General features: G+C 38.1%; 1 protein-coding gene across 13 annotated transcripts in view; it reads right to left on the bottom strand.

The window, feature by feature from the left end:
* LOC101745407 (bromodomain adjacent to zinc finger domain protein 2B) overlaps window positions 1-27,607 on the bottom strand; it is a 120,711-nt gene that overhangs the window by 85,096 nt on the left and 8,008 nt on the right. For all 13 annotated transcript variants that reach the window (XM_062672575.1, XM_021352649.3, XM_021352651.3 and 10 more), the window contains exon 2: window positions 527-650. The gene's annotated coding sequence lies outside the window, so the exon portion shown is untranslated. The remainder of the gene's footprint in view (window positions 1-526; window positions 651-27,607) is intronic.

The raw sequence follows: 27,607 nt of genomic DNA, 5'->3' as shown, positions 1-27,607 counted from the left end.
CCCGTCGCTTGGGACGAAGAGTTCGGCGAGTAAATTAACCCACAGACTCAGCCCACTGAGTTTCTCGCCGGATCTTCTCAGTGGGTCGCGTTTCCGATCCGGTTGTAGATTCTGCGAAGCACGGCTCTTGCTAGGGCTAGTGTTAGCAACGTCGTCTGGTTAGAACTCCGTGTACTCACCTACGATTTCTGTGAATTTAGTATAACCCCTCGAGGTTACTAGTAGGTAAAAAAAATAGCAGTGCTTACCCGTGCGATCTTACGTCCAGCCACCAGAGATCGCAAAAGTTTATAAAGTTTAACACAATCGTCCTCTACAATATTTGTTGTATAGAATATCAATTATACTATCTATAATTGACAGATACATCATCATCCGTTGGGTCTTAAGTTCGTCAACCCATTTCAAAATCTCGAAAGATCTCGAATCTGCACCCACCAATTTCGGCTTAGTACTTAAGTTAGTACCTAGCAGTTAATAGTAGTGTTAGTTAGTACTAATACTTGGTCGTAAAACGCATCCTTACCTCGAGCTGTAGCTACCATTCAGAGTCCAGGGGAAGGGGGATTCCTCTCCTCTCCACTACACATGAACAACACAATGACATGTCACTACACTAACACTGCACACTCAACATAACTGGCGCTGATCTGAAACAAAGAAAACGCTCTTTAAATATTACACTAGATGATGACCGAGCTTTGCTCGGCTTTTTTTTATAACGCCATCTTTTTGTGTCTTTAAAGCAGTAAAAATAGTATTATTATTCGCCAATAGATATCGGGAAGAGTCATAAAGTTGATTATCGATAAAGTTGATTATTGAAAACACGAATAAAACAACATTTTCTGAAAATAAATCGTAGCTAGTTCGATTTATCGCCCCCGAAATCCCCTGTATACTAAATTTTATGAAGATCGTTGGGAGCCGTTTCCGATATTCAGATTACATATATATTAATACACAAGAATTGCTCGTTTAAAGGTATAAGATAATCTCATATGTCGATTGTTTTCGATAAAATTCAATAATCAATTCAATAATAGGGCAACATAATAGGAGCCTAATAGCAGATATAGATAAAAGCCTTCGATATCGATACCACGTGATGAACTTGAAACATACATAGAAATAATGACTAATCTGACCTTGAAATGGGGACGGACGCGCGGCAGAAATGCAACAGTCTCACAAATCCCAGTGACCTCGTTTTATTAAAACAGTGGCTTGGCCGAAATCTCAATAGTTCTAAATCGATGTAACGTTGTGATTCTCAACCGATTTTGATAATAAATTATCGTTGGACAGAGCTTTACAAAACGCATTTATTAGTTTGACCTTTCCCGAGCGCTATGACATGTCCTTCTTTAAACGAGGCTTGTGGAGAGTATTAAGCGGTAGGCAGCGGCTTGGCTCTGCCCCTGGTATTGCTGAAGTCCATGGGCGACGGTAACCACTCACCATCAGGTGGGCCGTGTGCTCGTCTGCTTACAAGGGCAATAAAAAAAAAACTGTCTATCGTTTGCTCTATTTAACAGAATCTTTCAACTTCATTTACACACGTACCAAGGACCGATAACCGTTATCTATATATTAATAGGTGAAGCGAAAACTTTGTACCCCATTTTACAAAAATTGCGCGGACGGAGGAGTATGAAATTTCCCACACTTATAAAGAATAATAGAGGAGTGCAGAATGTTACTTAATATTTTTTTTTAATTATGCATAAAAAATACATTAAATCAATAAATAAAAAACATTACACACACTACCATAATTTTACCCAACACATATACTCTTTGTTTATTGTCCGGTCATCGTTCTCGTCGAACCCGTCGCTTGCGACGAAGGGCTTGACGAGTAAATTAACCCGCAGACACAACCCACTGAGTTTCTCGCCGGATCTTCTCAGTGGGTCACGTTTCCGATCCGGTGGTAGATTCTGCGAAGCACGGCTCTTGCTAGGGTTCGTGTTAGCAACGTCGTCAGGTTTGAGCCCCGTGAGCTCACCTACTAGTTAAGGTTACGCTGAAATAGCCTCTCAAGGCTATCTATCGTCTTAGGCGTCCAAATCTGCTCAGGGTTTATTGATTCTCAAACGTAAGACCTATGATATACAGGCCTTTTTGCGTTAAACACTATCGAAAGAGATAAAACGAAGTGTAAATTAATAACCGGCTTGAAGACTAAAGATACATTAACTTGGTGGTGTAATAGTTAGCGCCACTGCTGGGCCGAGGGTCGTGGGATCGATTTCCGCATCAGCAAATATTCGTGTGATTACCAAATTTGTTTAAATGTTTAATATCTATCTATATAACGACAGGTGAAAGGCTATTGGTTTAAGCGACACTTTTGCAATTTTACCGGAGGATTTACAGTTCAAAATTTTTGAAAAAATAATGTATTTTAAATACTTATGTAGTCTTAATATAATTTTAAATTCTTATTTGTAATTTTGTTTTCAGTAGCCAAAGCTATGTACATTAATACATAATAATTTATATTGCAATCCAGATTAGATCTAGGTAGTACTTGTACGATTTAGCTAAAATGTACTGTAATGATTGTAATTTAGTTTTGTGCATCAATAAATTTAAAAAAATATATATATCATAACAAAAACATTTCTTCAGCTATTTCCATGTAGTAAAATTAATTGAAGTTCAACAAAAAAATATTGAACTGTTGATGCTGACACCGAATAAAACGCATCTTTAATTAAAGGCTTGTGGAGAGTATTAAGCGGTAGGCAGCGGTTTGGCTCTGCCCCTGGCGTTGCTGAAGTCCATGGGCGACGGTAGCCACTCACCATCAGGTGGGCCGTATGCTCGTCTACGCCTACAAGAGCAATAAAAAAAAATTAAAAAAAAAGATGAATGTCGTGTATTAAGTGAAATGTTGCTTAAACCGCCTTACACCCCTCGATATCTATATTTTTAAATGTATATCTGTTATAGTCTGTTTCCAATAGTACAGGGAATCTTAATTTAGGGCCAAATAATCGTATGTGACTTGTGTCCGCCATAGGTCATTATTATTACTTAAAATTTTACTTACTCTGTGTATTACATATCGACTCTTGAAAGGCAAACGTGACTAAGCGACAATAACTGCTTTGTACATAAATGATAGGCAATAACCATATTCGATGCGCAAAAAATATATATTTCTAGGTCTATTAAAATCATTTCAATCATACAGCTACTAGCTAGATTCTACTACAGCTAGATTCGTTAAAATAAATTTTGTTTTCAGGTATTTCAACTTTAAATTAGTCTTTTGTTTTTGGTCAGGAGGAAATTAATTTAGTTAATTATTATTTAATTTTAATTAAATTAATTTAATTAATTTAAATTAAAATTAATAATTTAAATTAATTAAATTAGTCTACTGTAAAGTTCACGCATTGTCGCTTAGTCACGTTTGCCTTTCAAGCGTGGATATGTATTTTTAAACGTATATCTGTTATAGTCTGTTTCCAAGAGTACAGAGAATCTTAATTTAGGGCCAAATAATCGTATGTGACTTGTGTCCGCCATAGGTCATTATTATTACTTAAAATTTTACTTACTCTGTGTATGTGTATATTAAAATAGTAGCATACAGCATATTAAAGATTGTAACGATCAATTTATGTAACAAAATCAAAGCGTCGACGCGGCCGTAACAACGCCCTTTGTTAGGGTGAGAAACAAAAGGGAATAAATAGTAGGGAGGGTGTAGTTACACAGGGGCGCAATGCCCACAAGTTCATAGTGATAAAAACCTGTACAAATTTAAATATGACGTTGGCAAAGATTGACTTGCTTGAACACAGTCGATTTAGAGTTTGTGCCTAAATCGTGGCTGTCTTAAAACTATTATAAACTAGCTGATCCGGCAGACTTCGTAGTGCCTCAATCGTTAAATAAAAGACCTAAACTTTCGTATAAAATAAACTTAAAAAAAAAACAAAAAGAATCCGTCCGACGGGGGACAACTCAAAGGAAAAACAAAATTGTTATTTTTATTTAATTCCGAGCATTCTTATTACATTTTAAACCTTCTCTGGACTTCCACAAATAATTCAAGACCAAAATTAGCCAAATCGGTACAGCCGTTCTCGAGTTTTCGAGTCGCGAGACTAACGAACAGCAATTCATTTTTATATACATAGATAGAAGACTACTCGATTAGTGATATAAAATTTGTAAATTGCAGATTCCAAGGGATTTTTTTTTTGGAGTTTACTCCTTTAGAATCGATTTACATATATAGGCCCGGGGTATGAAAATTATGGGGACCAAAATCGTACTAGCATGTCACACGAAATGCGTTATGCGCCTGATTGGCTCCTGATTGCGTGATGCGTGCGCGCGCCAATCAGGAGCCAACGCGCGGCCGCGTTATCGCAGGTGACGCCGGGCTGCTGCGCCGGCAGTCCGCCACAAAGCCTCGTACTGATCGCGCGTTTCTCTCATTATTGTATTTTCATATATTTGTTAGTCGTTTGTTTTGTGTCTCGTTAATTTGTTAATAATCTGTAGTGTATCGTGTTGTCGTAATATAGAACTATTTCTCGTATTGTTTCGTTTAATTTTTTATATCCAGTAAACTCCAGTCGTGCGTCGGAGCGGACACACACACTTTTTTTATTGCTTAGATGATGGACGAGCTCACAGCCCACCTGGTGTTAAGTGGTTACTGGAGCCCATAGACATCTACAACGTAAATGCGCCACCCACCTCGAGATATAAGTTCTAAGATCTCAGTATAGTTACGGCTACCCCATCCTTCGAACCGAAACGCATTACTGCTTCACGGCGGAAATAGGCGGGGTGGTGGTACCTACCCGTGCGGACTCTCAAGAGGTCCTACCACCAGTAAAAAAGTATTTCATTCAAAATTCAATAGTAATTCGTTCTTCGAGCGTACGAGTACTTTGATCGAATAGGTGTTTTTTCATATAAATACATAATATTTTGTAATAGTTAGTGCCAATTTATTTATTTTTCCTACCTAAGCTTGCCTTGAGACTTGTGAGGCTATTTCAGCGTAATCTTAACCAGTAGGTGAGCTCACGGGGCTCAAACCGGAGGTGTTGCTAGCACTGGCCCTAGCAAGAGCAGTGCTTCGCAGAATCTACCACCGGATCGGAAGCGCGTTCCACTGAGAAGAGAGAGGCGAGTCCGGCGAGAAACTGAGGGCTAGTGCCAATTGTGGCCTCTCTTCATTATTAAATAAATAAATAAATGTTTTTTTATAAGACTTTTGTTGTTAATAGTACTTTTAACGAGAACAAGAACCTAGTTACTCATCTAGAACTTAGAATGATATCGCCACGACCGCTCACACTTAGATGATTCGCCATAAATCAAATAAACAGTTCATTATATAATTTGTAACAGTATGGAACATCGCACGTACCACGGAGCGTCATATTAAATGAAACTCGAACTTATGCCAAATACATAAGTTTCAGAATACAATGGCATCGTTCAGCAAAGGGAGCTCACCCTCTGAAAAGCGATCGTTTTGGCAAATTACGCCAAATGCTCTGATTCTTATGGTTATAACGTTTTTCGTATATTTATTTTGTGACAAGCATATTTATGCGTCATAAAATATGCTCATGTATGCTCACGGTTGACTATCAGGCATATTCGATTCAAAATATGAACGATATCATATACAACGGCCGTCTCGTGTAGTGGTAAGTAACATGGTCACAACACCGGGGGTCGCGGGTTCGAATCCCGCCAAGGGAAGATATTTGTATGTTAAATATAAAACTGTATTTTCCAGGGTTATGGATGTATATTAAATATGTATGTGTATAATAATAATCTTACATTTATTTCCGTTATCTGGTACCTGTAACACAAGTTCTTTACGAACTTAGCACGGGACCAGTTAACGTGGCGTGATTGTTAGTAAATATTTATTTATTTATTATTATTATACTTGAATGATCTCACTGCCATTAAGGTATTATGTAGGTACTGAAGCTCAAACACGTAAATTCAGGTAAACAGCAAAAGATTCAAAAGAAACGTCACTATTAGATATTATTAGCCGTACTCGCCCGCTTCGCTGGGCATTTAAAATTAACATTATTATTTATTGTCATTATTATTAGTGAGTCCAAGACTCATATAAATATTAGCCTATCCATTAAGTACATGTATTTTCTACATGGATACCAAGTTTCAAGTCAATCTGATGCACGGTTCAGTAGTTAAAACGGAACATCCGTAAAGACCACTGTAGATTTATATATTAGTATAGATTCAACTTTCACGATTTTTGTTTGTAATTATGTCATTGAAGTTAGGAATATTTTACGGTTTTCAACGAAGAAAATACTAAAATAATTATTATTTGTTTAAATAAGCATTATATTCTAGCGTACGATTCTTTTAAAATTTGCCATAAGAAAATCTAATGAAAATAGTTTTTTTTTATTAATACGTAGTTTATAACGTAGCTACGTCACAAATGGCCTCTATAATTAATTAACCTTATTAAACAAATCAGTATGAACAACTTCACAAGCTGCCAGGATAAATAGCGCTATCCTGCCTATATCTGCTGCAAAGCAACCATGCGCTCTGATTTGAAAGGTGGGAAAGTCGTTTTTGCCCACTGAGTTTCTCGTCATATCTTCTCAGTGGGTCGCGATTCTGATTCGGTGGTAGATTCTGCGAAGCACTGCTTTTGCTAGGGCTGATGATGGCTGATTGTTTCAGGTTGAGTCCATGACCACCTACCCGTCCTGGCGAAACTGAAATAGCCTCTTAGGCTACCAGCGAATAGACAGGAAAAGAAATAGTTACTATACATTGAGACTACGACCACGTCTCTACCCCATAGACACAGCCCACTGAGTTTCTCGCCGGATCTTCTCAGTGGGTCGCGTTCCCGATCCGGTGGTAGATTCTGCGAAGCACTGCTCTTGCTAGGGCCAGTGTTAGCAACACTCCGGTTTGAGCCCCGTGAGCTCACCTACATGTTAGGGCGAAGTTGAAATAGCCTCTCTATCAGCATAGATAGGAAAAAAAAAAAAAAAAAAAACACGTCTCTAGACGGGTGGCCTCAGTCACGTTGTTCTATTTGCTCGTTAAATCATTCGCACAATAAAAAAACGCACTTTAAAACTCAAACAGCCATTCAAGCCTGCATTAGCACAAACAATTCGCGAATTTTTAACGTTAAAAGTGTCGATTTGACGGCAAAACTTCATAACAATACTACGCAGACTCCCTCCCTTAGATCGGTCACGAACTCCGCAAAACCGCTACAACATACTCCTTTGTCCCATACCCTGATCGATAAATCCACATTTCTAACAGAAAACAACTAACATCACAATATAACAAACTCGATCCACGCTCACATACATAGAATGTCTCCTACAAAATAAAACTGTCATGCCGTATTGATTCCGTTGGCACGATTGTCCTGCTCGTGCTACGGTCATCCCGGTAAGCGGGACCGAGACATGTGTATTCTTGGCAAGCCGTTTGAGATGCCCCGTGATGTTTACTTGTGTGCAGATTAATACTGGGTAACGCCCTGTGTTTAGGGCTGATACTTCCGTGGACCCTTGCGTTGACTCTTTTACGATATAAGACAATTTCAAGTTTATTTAATAGTTGAAAATTATATTTAAACTAGAGGTCCCGCAGTAGTCGAAATTCGACTATAATTAATTGGAATTGTAAGTTTGTACACTATTATGATTGTATTTTATACTTCTATAATTACAAATTTCGCCAAGACTACACTATAAAAAATATTAACAAAGACAAAGTACAATATTTAATCTATTCTCAATTTGAAAACAGACGTCAAGAACAAAAGTTTGACAATAAATAGTATGCATGCGTGTGTGCGTCAAATACACGGTATGTAGTGTGTGTAATGCTTTCTTTACTGATTAAATGTATCTTTTATGCATAATTAAAAAAAAAATTAGCATTGTGCACTTCTTCTCTATATTCTCTATAAGTGTGGAAAATTTCATACTCCTCCGTCCGCGCAATTTTCGTAAAAAGGGATACAAAGTTTTTGCTTCACGTATTAATATATATAGTTAGATAGTAGGTGTTAAGCTCAAAGGAATATCAAAGAGTAGCTTTACAAGAATAGTTTTTGCACTAGTCGTCAACATATATTACAAGAAAATTTGAAACTAAACCACGCATTTAAATAAATTAGCGATGACCTAGTGAAAGTAAAGATAGCGATTAGGAGATCTTACATTTGACTATAAAAAATAACTAAGATGATAAATAATGAACAGCTAAAAATCCATAACCAGTCTCATACACTTGAAAACCTATATTTAAAATTATCCGGAAGAAACAAGAAACTTTTTAAACAAAAATCAACAGAGCACGGTTGCCCTTTTTAACTGACTTAAAAAAATTAGGAGGTTCTCAATTCGACTCTATGGTTTTTTTTTTTTTTATGTTTGTTACCTGATAATTTTTGACTGGATGAATAGATTTTGATAATTATTTATTTATTAGAAAGCTGACGCTTCCCGTGTGGTCCCATTTAGTCCAGTTCTGATAATGGTATCCATGAGAAAACCATATAAGTCTTAAATTTGCATTAAGTACGTGCGCGACAAATAGATGAATAACTCAATAACTCAATATCACGCCAACCGATTTCGATGATTATTGTTTTTAGTGTATATTAATTTGTTTTGGAATATCTTTTTTTTTTTTTTTTTCTATTTGAAGTCGTCGGTTTTTATAGCAATAAAAAAATAAAAGCTCACTTCCCATTTGCTACTCAGATGGTACAAGAGCCCATAGAAATCACAACTTGAATGCCACCACCCGTCTGATGATATAAGGTCGAATTTCAAATAACGTAATGGTCGTGTAACCTGAGATCGAACTTCGAGTCATCATTTTTCACATCCAGTTCCTATTCCTTCAGTTTAATGTTCTACTATCGACATTTTTTATATAATTAATTGTGAGGAACGGAATATTATAAAAAAGTCAAGGTCGTGATACTACTACTGCTTGGCTATGGCAAAAGTGCACTGTCTTCTACTTTTTGGGACAGAAGATATACGTCTGAAAGCGAAAGAGGCTCCTGTAACCATTAATCGCGAGGGTCTTAAACATCCCATCTGTACAATTAAAAAAAAATCCCGTTCGGTGCCAACCCTAGTCCCGGGTTTAAGAGTACTTAACTCGCTTTTGATTGCCCCTAGCCGAGCCTTTGTTAGTTTACAGATATTACATTTTATTATATTTTACTTGCATTTAGACAAAGGAGGTTGGGTTTACGCGAATTAATGAACGAATGCTAAATCTGGTTTTAAGACTTGACGAAGGTTTGCTAGGAGGTTCATTTCGTGTTGATACGTTTTTAGAAATCTTATAATCTATATATTAATACGTGAAGCAAAAACTTTGTATCCCTTTTTACGAAAATTGCGCGGACGGAGGAATATGAAATTTTCAACACTTATAGAGAATATAGAGAAGAAGCGCACAATGCTAATATTTTTGTAAAATAATGCATAAAAGATACATTAAATCAATAAAGAAAACATTACGCACACTACATACCATGTATTTGACGCACACACGCATGCAAACTATTTATTGTCAAACTTTTGTTCTTGACGTCTGTTGTCAAATTGAGAATACATTAAATAATGTTTGTCTTTGTTAATATTTTTTATAGTGTGGTCTTGGCGAAATTTGTGATTATAGAAGTATAAAATACAATCATAATAGTGTACAAACTTAAAATTCCAATTAATTATAGTCGAATTTTGACTACTGCGGGACCTCTAGTACCTTTAAACGAGCAATTCTTGTATATTAATATATACTTGTCGTGGATAACGACTTTTAGTTGTCGTGGATAACGACTTTTAGTAATATTAAGATTAACGATGGTTTTGATTATTATTTTAAATGATTAAATGTTGTTTTGATAAATATCACAAAATGAAGGGTAGACTCCGTAACGCCACAGTATAAAATGGCGGTACGTGGACAGAGTCGTGGCATGGTGGACTGGAAGAAGCTGGGCAAATGCTTAGCCGATGCCGCTCCACCAATCCTCCCCTGCGGCCCGGATTCAACTCCCTCCCCCGAGGACACAGTCGAATCCATAAACATCATCACGGATCACATCTCTTCCGCGATCATAAGATCCTCAAAAGAAGTCGATGTGGAGGATAGCTTCCACCGCATCAGACTGTCCCCCGAACTTAGGAACCTCCTAAGAGTTAGAAACGCGGCAATCCGGGCCTACGATCAACTTCCCACGCACTCAAACCGGATTCGGATGCGTCGTCTACAGCGGGATGTAAAATCTCGCCTAAGCGACGCCCGAAATGAGAATTGGGATAGTTACTTAGAAGGACTCGCGCCCTCTCATCAAGCATACTGGCGACTAGCAAGGACTCTCAAGTCCGAAACTACCGCTACTATGCCTCCTCTCGTACGCCCTTCAGGCCAACCACCGGCTTTCGATGACGATGACAAGGCAGAGTTGCTGGCCGATGCACTGCAAGAGCAGTGCACCACCAGCACTCAATACGCGGACCCCGAACACACCGAGGCAGTCGACAGGGAGGTCGAGCGCAGAGCTTCCCTGCCACCCTCGGACGCGTTACCCCCCATTACCTCTGACGAAGTTAGAGAAGTAATAGACAACCTTCAACCTAAGAAGGCACCCGGCTCCGACGGCATCCGCAACCGCGCGTTAAAACTCTTACCAGTCCAACTGATAACAATGTTGGCTACCATCTTAAATGCTGCTATGACGCACTGCATCTTTCCGGCGGTATGGAAAGAAGCAGACGTTATCGGTATACACAAGCCGGGCAAACCGAATAATGAAACCGCTAGTTACCGACCGATTAGTCTCCTCCCAGCGATAGGCAAAATTTACGAACGGCTCCTTCGGAAACGCCTCTGGGACTTCGTTACCGCGAATAAAATTCTAATAGACGAGCAGTTTGGATTCCGCGCCAAACACTCGTGCGTACAACAAGTGCACCGCCTCACGGAGCACATCTTAATAGGGCTAAATAGGCGTAAACAAATCCCGACCGGCGCCCTCTTCTTCGATGTAGCGAAGGCGTTCGACAAAGTCTGGCACAACGGTTTGATCTACAAACTGTACAACATGGGAGTGCCAGACAGACTCGTGCTCATCATACGAGACTTCTTGTCGAACCGTTCGTTTCGATATCGAGTAGAGGGAACTCGTTCTCGTCCCCGTCATCTGACTGCCGGAGTCCCGCAAGGCTCCGCACTCTCCCCGTTACTATTTAGTTTGTATATCAACGATATACCCCGGTCTCCGGAGACCCATCTAGCGCTCTTCGCCGATGACACGGCCATCTACTACTCGTGTAGGAAGATGTCGTTGCTTCATCGGCGACTCCAGACCGCAGTAACCACCATGGGACAGTGGTTCCGGAAGTGGCGAATAGACATTAACCCCACGAAAAGCACAGCGGTGCTATTCAAAAGGGGTCGCCCTCCGAATACCACTTCGAGCACCCCACTCCCCAGTAGGCGCGTAAACACCTCCGCCGTTAGCCCCATCACTCTCTTTGACCAGCCCATACCGTGGGCCCCGAAGGTCAAATACCTAGGCGTCACCCTCGACAGAGGGATGACATTCCGTCCCCACGTAAAAACGGTACGCGATCGCGCCGCGTTTATACTAGGACGACTCTACCCAATGCTTTGTAGACGAAGCAAACTGTCCCTCCGTAACAAGGTAACCCTCTACAAAACTTGCATACGCCCCGTCATGACGTATGCAAGCGTAGTGTTCGCTCACGCGGCCCGCACTAACTTGAAACCCCTTCAGGTAATACAATCCCGATTCTGCAGGATAGCCGTCGGAGCACCATGGTTCCAGAGGAACGTGGACCTCCACGATGACCTGGAGCTCGACCCCGTCAGTAAGTATCTACAGTCGGCATCGCTGCGCCACTTTGAGAAGGCGGCACGACATGAGAACCCTCTTGTCGTGGCCGCCGGAAACTACATACCCGATCCTGTAGACCGTTTGGTAAACCGTCGACGTCGCCCAAAGCACGTCATCACGGATCCTCCTGATCCACTAACGGTGCTTTTAGGCAATACAAGCACCGGTCACCGTCCTCGCCGAACCCGTCGCTTGCGACGAAGGGCTCGACGAGCGAATTAACCCACAGACACAGCCCACTGAGTTTCTCGCCGGATCTTCTCAGTGGGTCGCGCTTCCGATCCGGTGGTAGATTCTGCGAAGCACTGCTCTTGCTAGGGCGGTGTTAGCAATTCTCCGGTTTGAGCCCCGCGAGCTCACCTACACAAGCTAGGGTACGCTGAAATAGCCTCTCAAGGCTATCAGCATAGGTAGGAAAAAAAAAAGAGTCGTGGCATTCGTGTCAGACAGTGATTCCGTCCGTCTCAGCAGTGAGTCTCTGACTGTCAGTCAGTCAGTCAGTCAGTCAGTCAGACTGTCAGTCAGTCGGTCTGTCGGTATGTGCAACGAAACTGTCGGTTTATCCTGTCATTGTGAAAGTTGTGTGTGTTGAGTTTCAATAATTATTATTGAAAAGTTTTATTGACTAAACTAAGTTCAAGCCAATACGAGTGATGACGAAACTACCGCTCAGCCATCCCTGACGTGTGCCAACATACTTATATAATCTGAATCTCGGAAAAGGCTCCAACGATTTTCATAAAACTTAGTATACAGGGGATTTCGGGGGCGATAAATCGATCTAGCTACGATTTATTTTCAGAAAATGTTGTTTTATTCCTGTTTTCAATAATCAACTCTTCCCGACATCTATTGGCGAATAATAATACTATTTTTCTTAATTGAGGGCAACTAACCGTTTTAAAGACACAACAAGATGGCGTTATAAAAAAAAACCGAGCAAAGCTCGGTCATCATCTGGTAATTATATTATGGAAGGCGTATAATATTCTAGAGCTGTTAGTTATGGGTATTGGTTGTTAGAGTTTACTGGTGGTAGGACCTCTTGTGAATCCACGCGGGTAGGTACCACAACCCCGCCTATTTCTGCCGTGAAGCAGTAATGCGTTTCGGTTTGAAGGGTGAGGCAGCCATTGTATCTATACTGAGACCTTAGAACTCGTATCTCAAGGAGGGTAACTTACACCAGTTAACACCACGTGGGCTGTGAGCTCGTCCACCCATTCAAGCAATAAATATGTAAAAAGAGTAGGTGAGTAATAATGTGTGCGTGTTTTGTGTCCCGATAATCGTAGTAGTGCTCATTTCGGAGACTACAAAGACTTATAGATGAATGCGCTAAAGAAACCACGTGACTCGACTAGCAAGCAGGTCGAAACAGCAAAAATCATTCGACATTTCCCAAGACACTCTGGAATGCATTCAATTTTTGCGAAGCACACATCGGGCAGATTCGTATTAAAGTTCAAACGCAATGCGGTATATGACGTAAATGATATTCAGTGTCAATGGTTCAGTATGTACTCTCTTGTCGAAATTGAAAAATTTATAGTTTTTTTAGTGTTAAGGGGTTACCGAAGCTCATAAACATCTACAACGTAAATGCGCCACACACCTTGAGATATAAGTTCTAAGGTCTCAGTATATTTACAACGGCTGCCCCGCCCTTCAAACCGAAACGCATTACTGTTTCACGGCAGGAATAGGCAGGGTGGTGGTACCTACCCGTGCGGACTCATAAGAGTTCTACCACTAGTGATTACGCAAATTATATTTTTGCGGGTTTTATTTTTATTACACGACTATCTGACCCGGCAAACTTCGTAGTGCCTCAATCGGTAAATAAATGACCTAAGCTTTTGTTTAAGTCAAACGGAATTCGTCGGACAAGGGACAAAAACAAAATTGTTATTTTTGTTTAATTCCGAGCATTTTCATATTTATCTACCCTTTAAATCTTCTCTGGACTTCCGCAAATAATTCAAGACCAAAATTAGCCAAATCGGTCCAGCCGTTCTCGAGTTTTAGCGAGACTAACGAACAGTAATTCTATTTTATATATATAGATGTTATTCCTTCACCGTGGAAGTCAATCGTGAATATTTGTTAAGTACGTATTTCATTAGAAAAATTGGTACCCTTATCCTTCCACATTCATAGTTAACACTCTCTTACCAACTTAATTTTCATTTCATCACATGTCCATTCCATCCCAAACGCACCCAAATTAAAGTTTACCATAAAATACTATTATTAAAGTTAATTGAAACTGCTATTAGTTAGGACCGTAATAGTAGAATCAACTAACTTTAATAATAGTATTTTATGGTAAACATATCGATGGATGAATCTATATATTAATATGTGAAGCAAAAACTTTGTAGCCCTTTTTACGAAAATTGCGCGGACGGAGGAGTATAAAATTTCTCACACTTATAGAGAATATAGAAAAAAAGTGCACAATGCTGATATTTTTTTAAATAATGCATAAAAGATACTTTAAATCAATAAAGAAAACATTACACACACTACCATGTATTTGACACAACACATATATAAAAATATACTCTTTGTTTACTGTCAATTGGGAAACTTTTGTTATTGTTTAAAGTCTGTGGTCGAATTGAAAATAGATTAATATTGTTTGTCTTTAATATTATTGATTTATAGTGCAGTTTTGGCGAATACTGTGATTATATTATCGATATATAATAGTGTTTGACAATAGAACCATAACAATGTTTAAACTTATAATTTCAATTAATTATAGTCGAATCTCGACTACTGCGGGGCCACTAGTTCGAATAAAAGCGTTGTTAGTCAAAACAGAGAGAGAGAGAGAGAATACACTTTACTGCACATCAAAACACAATTTTCATTCAAAAACAATCAAAAAAAGCAGATACATCTGTACAATAAGCGGTCTTATCGCTAAAAGCTATCTCTTTCAGACAACCGTTTAATTTATAGAAATTCTGGAAAATATAAAACATATAGCAGGTATGTTGCGGTGTACTATAGATAATACATTACTACAGAAAATATATACATACAATAAACAAAATATACCGTATAAATGTAATATGAAATATATACCAATATGCGTACTTACATACAATACATACTAATATCCTATATAATATAATACAAAAGTCAATTCGAATGTCTACTGATGTCGCGATATGTATTCGTTAGTCTGGTGATATAAACATGAGTGTCGTCCGACTATATACAAGTTTTTTTCCCATGGCATCGCCCCCATAGAAGGGTCGCAACGTAATCACGCTAATACGGGATTCAATCAGACCCTTTTGTGTCCACGCGGAGTAGCGAATTTTTAATTTGAATAATAACTACATTATTGATACACCTCGTACTGAATATCATTTGTGAAATGCAACTGTTTAATCTTCTTATTTCTTCCTAGGGTCGTGTTCAATTTTGCGGCCAAAAAAGTAGCGATTTCATGATTTAAAACTTTTTCTAATTTTCCATATTTTTTTTGTATTTAGGCGTGTTCTGTATAAAAAATGCTTCATCACAATCAAATCAATCACTTATTTATTGGTGATATTATATAATATTCATTTATATTTTTAATTTTACGCATTTGATAACGCCAACACGGATGACAATTGAAATAGGAACTTTTTTTAAAAAGCTTAGAAATCGTACTTCTTTTGTTTTTAATAATTTTCTAATATCCAGTTAGTTTTCTTTTATTATTGAATTATATACCTATTGATTAAATAAATTACCGAATTTCAACACGTATTACTGGAAAAATAGGAAACAAGTTAAAATTTGAATTTCAAACCAGTGATATGTATGAGATTTGGGGTAGTTTTTCTGCGTGAGCCGGAAAGTGAGGTCCACAAGGTCTGGGTGAATCGCCTCGACGGTCCCACGACCAGCCGAAGGATCGGCCAGCCGCCTGGATTAACGTATAACTCCTAATTTAATAGTGTTGACGAATACATATATAGTTATAGGGCCACGTGCCTGTTGTCATGACAACAAATTTATTGTACTTATAATTACGGTAACATTAAGGTTATGAGAATTAAATCAAATAACTCGCCTTTGGCCCCAAATTTTGCGTTTTCCCGTTACTTAAACTCCTCCAACTCAAACATTGCCCGGTTTCCGGCATCATTCTGGATGAAATCCATATCCGCCTTTACCACATCCAACCAGCGTTTCTTGAACATGGTACGTACAGGTTGAGGCATATATTTCTAACGTACTCTAGGGGCCTGCTGCTTTTGTGGCCGGTACCATCGGAGAAGACGTTTATTCTTGACGAACATTATAGATCCGTAGGTGTCGAGTGATTACCCGATTTCATACATCGTGAATGACGCCACCAATCGTGAGACACGAGTTCAAAATTCAATAATAGTATATAACGGCAGTTCCTCTCAAATCATAACATGGGATTTTCAAAAGTTACCAAAAAATCTATAAAAAAAATGTTTAACACCGAACACAGCTATATCGCAAGTTCCAAGTATTTTGCCAAATACCTCCCCAAATATCGACCCTAACTAAAAAGCAAAGGGAACCAGATTAACAACTATTGTTTTTCAATGTTTTATCTCTGTCGCACACACATCACAGGCTTAAATGTATTACGAGACAAGAGAAACACAATAAATAGGGTGCAAGCAGTCCGTGTGTGCTGTGGTTAAAATTGTCGTTGGATCATTTCGAGATGTATATGCTCATTTGGGACTATTTTTTGAATGTTTTATTTGCGCAGATGGGGAACAGTGTTCAACAGAGCCACCGCTATGTAAGAGTGAGAGAAGAGATATGAAGTCGGATTACTTTTTATATATCGGACCTGAATGCAAATCTAAGTGACGTAAATTTTACTGGTGGTAGGACCTCTCGTGAGTCCGCACGGATAGGTACCATCACCCTGCCTGTTTCTGCCGTTAAGCAGTAATGCGATTCTGTTTAAAGGGTGGGGCAGCCGTTTAACTATACTGTGACCTTAGAACTTATATCTCAAGGTGGATGCCGCATTTGCGTTGTAGATGTCTATGGGCTCCGGTAACCACTTAACACCAGGTGGGCTGTAAGCTCGTCCACCCATCTTAGCAATAAAAAAAAAAGAGGAGGACTCGAAGGAGTTCCTACTCATATAATAATAATACCATGCAAATGTGATATGAAACCCCTTTATTATTTTTGCAGGAAAAGCTTAACTCTAAATGAACAGCTATGGCGATATCTCGTAAATAGTCTGTGAATTTTTCACGTCCGTCAAATATCAGTGGCAGCGATCGGCAGAGAAATTGCAATACGGACAACTTTTTCGATTTTCAAACATCAAATTTCCATATTTCGTTTCGTTGTCTATACATATAAATAAAATTGAAGTGTCTGTTTGTAATATAGAAATAGCCCCTTTTTACTAAATGCATATGAATATATATTCGGTACATACACCAAAATAACATTTTTTACAATTTTTGTCTGTCTGTCAGTCTGTTTGTTCCGGCTAATCTCTGGAACGGCTGGACCGATTCTGACGGGACTTCACTGATAGGTAGCTGATGATATAAGGAGTAACTTAGGCTACTTTTTTTAGACTAGCTTCGCCCCGCGGCATCACCCGCGATACGACAATAACCGCGGATAACATCGCGAGACTCAGCTATTAATAATAAAATTTAATGTTTCCGAAGCGAAGCGAGGGCGGGTCGCTAGTACCAAATATAACGCAATTGATATCGCCCGGGACATATGTACTCAAATATAGACACGGATAGCACTCGATCGATTTAGCTCAAATATATTGAACATGTCGATTCGGGATCGGCAGACGTTTTGAATGATATAACAAACTTCTATATTCTAGCAAACTAAAGTTATATGTAGAAGAAAGGTCTTTAGTGTAGACTACCCAGTGGTATGAAAGGTTGCCGAAAAACGGTTGAGAAGAAAACGATTTTGGGAAAGGCCTTTTCGGTTCAAAGCGAAACCAGCGGACGTTCTATGTCCAAAAAATTATTGATGCTTTAATTCAAGGACCCTATTCTTAGCACTCGATAAAAAACACACGGTTTACTTAATTTTAGCCGGTCACTGTTGCCCCCCACCTTAAGATCATGAGGTCGATCTATCAATTCTATTCTCTACTCTTCAAACCGAAACGCATTACTGCTTCACGGGGAAATTGGCAGGGTGGTGATACCTACCCGTGCGGACTCACAAGAGGTCCTACCAACTAAAATAATAGTTTAAAAAAACTAACAAAATACGTTTTTAAAAAACAATATAAAATAAAATGAATAAAGAAGAATGGCAATTTTTTACCTGAATGTTTTAAAAGGCGTCTTAGATTAAGACACAAACGAAACTTAATTATTTTATTTGCTAGTTGAAGTGAAAACTTCTTTAGAATCGTTGTGATTTCAAACCGGATGCAACGGAAAAAACGACAGGTAAGAGACACAAATACAAAAATGTGTAGGATGAAGCCAGCAAAGAATGAGACAGAAATATACATACTATTTAATACAGCGCCATCTGTGAGATTTTTTAATACTAACGTGTGTATGAAAGCTCTTGTAGTGAATTTTAATTTAGGATTATACGTGAAATTAAAATATCAATTCATAGAGGGCGCTACCTTACAATTATTTACTAATGACAAAATTTTACATATACTTAAGACGTTTAGGATAATTGTATTTTAATTTTGGAAGGTTTCACTTCTACCACGTGTGAATTGCACACATTTTGTATTTTTTTTTTATACGATTTTAGATTTAAGTTACCCACAATTTAAAAAAAAAAAAAACAATTTTCTTTGTTGTTAGTTTTTTTTAAACTATTATTTATTTTATTTCAGTTTTTAGTTTACAGGGTTTTTTTTTCAAGGACACACATCCCTATCTACTTTCTGTCTAAAATACTGATTCTGTCGTAAAGCAATTTTGTGCGTTTCGTTAATATACATAGTATAGGTCAGTCATTATTACAATCGATATTACGACTTCATGGTTCTATTTCTCATCTACCGTTGATCGTAAATTCCACTCCCCGTTTAAAGCAATTAAAAAATGCATGGCATTGTTCGGGAATTTCCGATGACTATTCCGTACTCAGAAACAGATCGATGCTTTGAATATTGCATTGGGTAGTGATGGGACAGCGCGCTAGCGTGTGTTTTTATCGATAGCAAAAATTCGATATTAAAATTAATTGTTACGTCGCGTTAACAAATTACGCGATGTAAGATGTAACCATTTGTATATATCGATCGGTGAAAGGTTATTGGGTTTAAGCGACATTTTTTCATCTTTACAGAAGCCATTTAAAGGCACTAGTGGTCCCGCAGTAGTCGAAATTCGACTATAATTAATTGAAATTATAAATTTCAATATTATTATGGTCCTATTGTTACAGATTTCGCCAATACTACACCATAGACAAATACTCGTAATATTAAAGATAAACAATACTAACCTATTCTCAATTTGACTTACAGACTTTAAGCAATAACAAAAAAACAATAAACAAAGAGTATATGTGTCTGTGTCAAATAAATGGTAGTGTGTGTAATGTTTGCTTTATTGATTTAACGTATCCTTTATGTATTATTTAAAAAAAATATTAGCATTGTGCACTTCTTCTCTTAGAAACAGAAAGAAAGCTTAGGTATTTTATTTATCGATTGAGGTACTACGAAGACTGCCGGGTCACCTAGTATTGAATAAAAAAAATATGATTTGATTTGATTTGATGCATCGGTTCTATATGCTGTCCACGGTATTCGTAGCATATTCCTCCAGCACCACATCTCGAAGGCATCAATGCAGTGGAAATCAACTGATTTAAAAATTACTACAAATTACTACACTACACTAGTAAATAATCAATTATGAGTTAAACAAATCTATATATTAATACGTGAAACAAAAACTTTGTATCCCTTTTTACGAAAATTGCGCGGACGGAGGAGTATGAAATTTTCTACACTTATAGAGAATATAGAGAAGAAGTGCACAATGCTAATTTTTTTTTAAAATAATGCATAAAAGATACATTAAATCAATAAAGAAAACATTACACACACTACATACCATGTATTTGACGCACACACGTATGCATACTATTTATTGTCAAACTTTTGTTCTTGACGTCTGTGGTCAAATTGCGAATAGATTAAATATTGTTTGTCTTTATTAATATTTGTCTATAGTGTAGCTTTGGCGAAATTTGTGATTATAGAAGTATAAAATACAATCCATAATAGTGTACAAACTTATTATACAATTCCAATTAATCATAGTCGAATTTCGACTACTGCGGGACCTCTAGTTCCATCAAATTTATGATCGCCTCGATTTAGATGCTACAGGTCGGAGTTAGAATCCCACTTTAATATTATCTATAATGTGTAAGTTTGTGAATATGTTTGTTATTCAATCATTAACACATAGAATGCTTTTTATTCCGCTTACTTACTCACTTGGGATAATAGTTCAACTTAAATGTTATTTTAACAAAACTTTAGCTCTGAACTTGAGAGTAAATGGCACTGACTATAACCACTGAAGGAATTATGATCGCGGTAATCTGTTCTTATGTGTTTTGTAACAACCCTCGGATATTATGAATGTAGAATAGGGTTCAGAGCCCTGAAACTGCGATACTTTAAGACAAATATTTTTTGTATGGAAACTAGCGACATCTTGTAGCGGATACCCCTAAACTTATATGTTGTTAAAGTTAAGGCATTTAATTATTGTACAACTAAACAGAAAAAGAAAATTAATAAATCATACAAGTATTTATTTGTTATAGACAAATTGATTAAATTTTATCAATTTGTAGTTTCTGAAAATTTACAAAATCCTTCATTAACAATAACATACAGGATATGTAATATGTTACTGCCATCTACAGGAGCAATGAGAAACTAATCGAAGCGAAGCCATCTAGTGGCCGACGCCCGTAAACATTTTCGCTGAGTGATTGAATTGCTTATCTATAACTAATTTATGTGCATTATCTATGTTAGGGATCGCAGCGCATAAAATAAAACTAAATCATTTATAAAATAAATGTGGTATTGTCAAAAAATATTGGCATGTTTTTTTAGTCAATGAAGAAATCCATTGAACGGATTTGGATTTGTATTGGGAAAGTTACGTTTTATGTGGGCGAAGCAACTCCATACTTAATATTGTCATCATCATCATTAACAGCCTATTTTAGTCCATTGATTAGCCTCTTAACGTTAATATTATAAATAAGAAAAAAATGTGAAAATGTCGTTGTTTTTTTTGTTTTTCTTTGTCCATCTTTCATAACAAAACGAAGCTATGGATTAGCATAATCATAATAATATTTTTTTATTTCTCTATTAAAAGTATATATAGTACAAAAATAGTCATTAACTTTACAATTTATTTTGTTAGCCTTTGGAAGAGCTAAAAAGCCTGTACTGGGTTCAAAGATCTGTATTATTGAATTTAAATGATTTCAAATTCATAGTATTGTACCCTGAAACTTTTACTCAACCACACGGGCCAAAAAGCTAGTATCTGATAAAGAGACTCGGTATTCGAGTTCTGAATGTAGCTATTCATTTTTGTCTGTCTGTCTGTTTCCGGCACACATTACGAAAGACAAAACTCTTCAATATATATTTTTTTATCTATCTGTTTTAATTTAGCTTCTGTCAGTCTTTCAGCCCTTGCCACAACTTCTAGACTCTAGTTTTTAGTTTAGTAGAACCGTTTAATATGAAGAGTATTTTTGTAACAACCCTAAATTTTACCTTAAAAATATAGCATCTCCCTTCTAATCTTCTGAGTGAAATAATATGTAATTAAGACTTTATTCAGAGAATGTATCCCGCCCCAGCGTTCTCCCCGATCCACATGTTAATCGTGATGATAATGGCACCAATTGCTGATACATAAAAAAAATACAGAAATAGACAGACAATACGAACCCATCCAGAAACTTCCATGAAATCTACAACATCGCTTCACTTTTATATTTAACTAGCGAACGGCCCTCGCTTTGCTTCGGAAACATTAAATCTATACTAATATTATAAAGAGGAAAGATTTGTTTGTTTGTTTGTTTCGAATAGGCTCCGAAACTACTGGACCGATTTGAAAAATTCTTTTTCCATTAGAAGCTGACATTGTCCCTGATGAACATAGGCTACTTTTTTTTTTTTTTTTTTTTTTTTGTTTTGTTTCATGTGTTTAATGTTTCCGAAGCGAAGCGAGGGCGGGTCGCTAGTTTTATTATAGGTAGCTGAGTCCCGCGATGTTACCCGCGGTTATTATCGTACAACGGGTGATGCCGCGAGGCGAAGCTAGTCCCCGCGTCCTAGCATCAGCTGCCTATCAGTGAAAGTCCCGTCAAAATCTGTCCAGCCGTTCCAGAGATTAGTCGGAACAGACAGACAGACAGACAGACAGACAAAAATTGTAAAAAATGTTATTGTGGTGTATGTATATATACACATATGCATGTAATAAAAAGCGACTATTTCAATATTACAAACAGACACACCTATTTTATTTATATGTATAGATTAACAAGCGATCGATTCAAACGTCTCGCTGCTAAAATTACGTAATCGTTAACTAAAATAAATAATCTATACTTCCGTTTAGTACTTACCACCTTGAAACGAAACTAAAAAGTATCAAGACTTGTTTCTCGCTTATAAAAACTATCAAACGCGTACAGATTAAACTAATAAAGATCAAAAGTGATTTCGGGTATTTACGTAAACTAGAGGCTCCGCACTAGTCGAAATTCGACTATAATTAATTGGAATTGTAAGTTTGTACACTATTATGATTGTATTTTATACTTCTATAATCACTAATTTCGCCAATACTACACTATAAACAATATTTAATCTCAATTTGACAACAGACGTCAAGAACAAAAGTTTGACAATAAATAGTATGCATGCGTGTGTGCGCGTCAAATACATGGTATGTAGTGTGTGTAATGTTTTCTTTATTGATTTAATGTATCTTTTATGCTTTATTTAAATAATATATTAGCATTGTGCACTTCTTCTCTATACTCTCTATAAGTGTGGAAAATTTCATACTCCTCCGTCCGCGCAATTTTCGTAAAAAGGGATACAAAGTTTTTGCTTCACGTATTAATATATAGATGAATCGAGGGTATTGGGCCTTTCATTTTGACATGGAACGCATGTCGATCGGTGATTAGAGATTTTTGGGTGTGCGGTACTGGTGGTAGGACCTTTTGTGACTCCGCGCGGGTAGGTACCACCAGGGTGGGGCAGCCGTTTTAACTATACTGAGATCTTAGAACTTATATCTGAAGGTGGGTGGCGCATTTACGTTGTAAATGTCTATGGGCTCCAGTGACCACTTAACACCAGGTGGGCTTGTGAACTCGTCAACCCTGTCTATGCAATAAAAATAAAAACCCTGCTCAGAATAGCACCGACCCTCTTCCCGTGGGTGTGGTATAAGACGACTAAGGGATTCTCCGGTAAATGGACAGCAGAGTTCTCAGAGTATTATACCAGCTTACTTATCGGCAACGGACACTTTTATTTATTTGGTGGGAGGGTGTTAAGCTCACACGATATACCTATTTCAGCGAAGAATTCGTGCGTACCCGTTCCGAGGGATGGGATGGCGTTATGCAATACAAACTGTTTTTTAATACGCTTTTATTAGCTTCAGACATATGTATTTTTGTAACGGATACTTGGAACATGATTTCGACCCCCCTTCAAAACGTCGGATTAATTCGAAATTTGGTATACTTATTAAGAATCGATGACAATTCAATATTCAAAAATTGAAAAATAAATAATAGATTTTTTACAATAAAATCATTTTTTCTTACACTATTTTTAATTGAAATTTATTTTCTATTTTTTAGTTGGATTTTCTATAAAAGCGTATTTTGTTATATTAGTTTTTTTTTAAACTATTATTTTTTTATTAATTGCGGACGTTACATCGTAAATGCCGCCACCCACCTTGATCTATGAGTCCTAAGGTCTCAGCATCCACGTTTTTACGTCTGTAGTCTTCGTTAACCATTTTAAAGAAGATGGCTATAAGGTTTATTCAACCGTCTAAGCGTATCTTTTTAATGGGGCAAAGTATGGCTCGTTGACTATTTCTGCTCCGCGTAATAGTTGAGCATCCGAATTATTGTCTAAACAAACTATGTATCCATTGTTATAAAGAAAATAGAATATACTGTTATTCAAATTTAGAACTGATCTATACTAATATTATAATTACAAAGAGGAAAGATTTGTTTGTTTGTTTGTATTGAATAGGCTCCGAAACTACTGAACCGATTTGAAAACATTCTTTCACTGTTTGGAAGCTACACTATTCCCGAGTGACATAGGCTATAATATATTTTGAAAAAAAATAAGGATCCTTACTAAAACTCCAATAATGTAACCCGAGGTGTAAAAAATTACTAAAAATATTCTTTACATCGCGTGCCCTGCGAAAACTATTAATGATAGAATAAAATAATGTACCACGACTTTGTAGAACACACTATTATTTACAAAAAGTGTCGCGACAATAAATGTCTAACTATTATAGTTATGCCGCAATAAGTGTTCTTTTATTGAAAAAAATAAAACAACGTTAAATATCGTTGAAATTTTTGTTAAAGGCCCTAGCGGAGCCGGAGCGGGCCGCTAGTCAGTAATACAGCCATATCCTATATTAAAAAAAATATCATTCTAATAAGTTTAACGTTATTTTCACCGGTAGTAACATTTTCACTGAATAAAAAACCTTATACAGAGTTCGGGCGGCCTTTTTTATAGAAATACGATTTCGTTCTTAGCCGCCATCTTTAATTTTATTGCCTCAATGGCTCTGTTTATTGAACTGTGACATCACAAGATCACCTTTTATAACGCTTTGGGTAACGCGATCGATATGATAAGGCTGTAAAAATTTATACTTGAAACACAAGACCAATATCATCATCATCATGCTTTCCTATTACCCTCTGCTGGGGTGTAGGGCTCGAATCAAATTTTTCCATTTGTATCGGTCTTGGGCAGTCTGTTCTAGCTCCTCCCACGTCATGCCCAAGACCCCTAGCTCCTGCTCCACCGAGCGACGCCAAGTTGTTCTGGGGCGGCCTCTCTTCCTTTTACCAGACACTTTCCAGGTCAGTGCTCTCTTTGATAGGTGTGTATCGGGCTTTCTCAGAGTGTGACCAATCCAATGCCACTTCCGCTTCCAAGACCAATATAGAGAACTAATTATCTTTGGATTTGGAACGAGCAGTGTAGCGTAATAGCATCGTGGAATGAGAATTGTAACCAGCAGAAAAACAATTAATGCACCAATTTGTGAAGGGGGCGTTGTGGTTTGCACCATTCCCAATCCTGCGGAAAGAATGGAAAGCAGTCGACGTCGCCCCAAACACGTCATTTCGGATCATCCCGATCCACTAGCGGTGCTTTTAGGTACCTCAAGCACCGGTCACCGTTCTCGTCGAACCCGTCGCTTGTGACGAAGGGCTCGACGAGTAAATTAACCCTCAGACACAGCCCACTGAGTTTCTCGCTGGATCTTCTCAGTGGGTCGCGTTTCCGATCCGGTGGTAGATTCTGCGAAGCACGGCCCTTGCTAGGGTTCGTATTAGCAACGTCGTCAGGTTTGAGCCCCGTGCCGTCGAGCCCTTCGCTGCAAACGACGGATATGGCGAGAACGATGACCGGCCAGTCTAGAGCAATCAGTTATATGAAACAACAAAGGGAAGATCTTCCACCAAACGTGAGTCGTTGCTGGGTAGACAAACGGTTCGAAAGTTGTTCGGACCATGTTTAAATGCAAATCTCATTTTGAAAATGTTGTAGGCGCGCTTTAGATTTTTATCAAACATATCCCTGTTAATTTATTGTACTTTTTGGAGTTTACTCCTTTAGAATCGATTTACATATATAGGCCCGGGGTATGAAAATTATGGGGACCAAAATCGTACTAGCATGTCACACGAAATGCGTTATGCGCCTGATTGGCTCCTGATTGCGTGATGCGTGCGCGCGCCAATCAAAATCGTACTAGCATGTCACACGAAATGCGTTATGCGCCTGATTGGCTCCTGATTGCGTGATGCGTGCGCGCGCCAATCAGGAGCCAACGCGCGGCCGCGTTATCGCAGGTGACGCCGGGCTGCTGCGCCGGCAGTCCGCCACAAAGCCTCGTACTGATCGCGCGTTTCTCTCATTATTGTATTTTCATATATTTGTTAGTCGTTTGTTTTGTGTCTCGTTAATTTGTTAATAATTTGTAGTGTATCGTGTTGTCGTAATATAGAACTATTTCTCGTATTGTTTCGTTTAATTTTTTATATCCAGTAAACTCCAGTCGTGCGTCGGAGCGGACACACACACTTTTGGAGTTTACTCCTTTAGAATCGATTTACATATATAGGCCCGGGGTATGAAAATTATGGGGACCAAAATCGTACTAGCATGTCACACGAAATGCGTTATGCGCCTGATTGGCTCCTGATTGCGTGATGCGTGCGCGCGCCAATCAGGAGCCAACGCGCGGCCGCGTTATCGCAGGTGACGCCGGGCTGCTGCGCCGGCAGTCCGCCACAAAGCCTCGTACTGATCGCGCGTTTCTCTCATTATTGTATTTTCATATATTTGTTAGTCGTTTGTTTTGTGTCTCGTTAATTTGTTAATAATCTGTAGTGTATCGTGTTGTCGTAATATAGAACTATTTCTCGTATTGTTTCGTTTAATTTTTTATATCCAGTAAACTCCAGTCGTGCGTCGGAGCGGACACACACACTTTTTTTTTTTTATTGCTTAAGTGGGTGGACGAGCTCACAGCCCACCTGGTGTTAAGTGGTTACGGGAGCCCATAGACATTTACAACGTAAATGCGCAACCCACCTTGAGATATAAGTTCTAATGTCTCAGTATAGTTATCAAGGCTACCCCACCCTTCAAACCGAAACGACAGAAACAGGCGGGGTGGTGGTACCTACCCCTGCGGACTCACAAGAGGTCCTACCAACTGTTACAAAGTGTCCGAATTATTAATTATATTTACAGAGATTACTAGAATTTTTTTCGTTTTTATTGCAAATCAATTCTCATTATGCTATAGTCCGATTTAAAACAACATCTCGATCTAAACTCGCTAATGAATATAAGTATTTAATTATTTTGTTTTAATGCTTCATCGAATCGTGATCCGATCGAGTCGACATCTTATTGTAAAGAGTACAAGGCTACTCCGACGTATTCCAATTACGGACACACAACGTTCCGCCTAACTACGGTTTAAAACAAATCGACACAGTTCATTACACGGTGTCGCGCTGAGTATTTTGGTAAATTTGTTTTGTTTTACAATTTGTTCTTTTGTTCTTTTTCATACGTTTAATCAATTTTAGAAACGACTAGCTGTAACCGGTCCGCTTCGCTGGGCATTTAAAATTAACATTATTAATTAATTTTATTCACAAATTCACGATTCGTCATTATTAACAAAATTAACATCTACTGGTGGTAGGACCTCTTGTGAGTCCGCGCGGGTAGGTACCACCGCCCTGCTTATTTCTGTCCTAAAACAGTAATGCATT

Source organism: Bombyx mori, chromosome 2, assembly GCF_030269925.1.
Source record: "Bombyx mori chromosome 2, ASM3026992v2".
NCBI lineage: Eukaryota > Metazoa > Arthropoda > Insecta > Lepidoptera > Bombycidae > Bombyx > Bombyx mori.
The sequence above is the reverse complement of the archived record's forward strand: the minus strand, read 5'-3'. Positions and strand labels throughout refer to the sequence as shown.